Here is a 1,272-nt window from a genome sequence, read left to right as displayed (position 1 = left end):
AAGCTTTTGCTCTAAAATCTGGTAAAGGCAAGGATACCCATTCTCACCACTTTAAAAAAAAACACATAGTATTGGAAGTCCTAGCCAGAGCAATTAAGCAAAAAACAAACAAACAGAACACCTTAATTGGAAAGGAAGAAGCTAAATTTTGTGTGTGTGTGTCTACTCTAGAGATGAAAATATCCATACTTAATATATCACAGTCTCCTAGTACCAATATTTTACCACTTTTAGTGAAGTGCAGAACCTTAAAGCCATTTAGGTCCCTTTATCCGACTCCCTTCTTATAATATGATTTTCTTAAATATTACCTCTACATACATTAAGAACCATATCAAATAATGTTATAATATTTTGCCAAAAAAGGAAAAACAGAATAATGAAAAACAGAGAGAATGCACAGAAAATAAATAATAAAATAGCCAACCTAAGTCCTAGCATAGCAACAATTAAATTAAACACAAATGATCTAAATATACAAATAAGAAGACAGAGATTATCAGAATGAATTTGGAAGAAAAATCTTAGCTAACTATATGTTGTCTACAAGAAACTCATTTCGAATACAAGTATATAGATACATTAGAAGTAAAAAGGTGGAAAATAAATAACTTGAACATACTAATAGAAAGAAAGCACGAGTGTTTGTATTAATGTCTGACCAAGTAGCCTTTAGAGCAATAAAAATTACCAAAGATAGAGGGAGGCATTACATAATGATAAAATTACTTCATCAAGAAAATATAACAAACCTATATGTGTATGCACCAAACAACAGAGCTTTACAATGCATAAAGCAAAAATTGATAGACCTGAAAAGAGAAATAGACAAATCCACAATTATAATGGGGACTTCAATGCCTCTCTCTCAGTAATAGATGCAGTACCTAAACAGAAAACCATCAAGCCTATATACAAGAACTGAGTAGGCATCTGCCAATGAGATTTAATTAACATTTATAAAACACTTTGCCCAACCTAAGCAGAATACACATTCTTTTCAAGCACACATAAAACAATCACTTAAATAGACCATATCCTGGTTAGTAAAACAAAATTAGGACATTTAAAAGAATCTAAATCATGTAAATATGTTCTCTTACATAATGAAATTGAGCTAGAAATGAGTAACAGAAAGATAGCAGAAAAATCTCCAAATACTTAGAAATTAAATGACACTTTTCTAATTAAGCCATGGTTTAGAGAGAAAGTCTCAAGAGAAATTGAAAAATACATCAAACTGAATGAAAATAAACTTGCAATGTGAAAAAA

This window comes from Galeopterus variegatus, unplaced genomic scaffold (assembly GCF_000696425.1).
Source record: "Galeopterus variegatus unplaced genomic scaffold, G_variegatus-3.0.2 Scaffold7513, whole genome shotgun sequence".
Taxonomy (NCBI): Eukaryota; Metazoa; Chordata; class Mammalia; order Dermoptera; family Cynocephalidae; genus Galeopterus; species Galeopterus variegatus.
Note: the sequence above shows the minus strand (reverse complement) of the source record.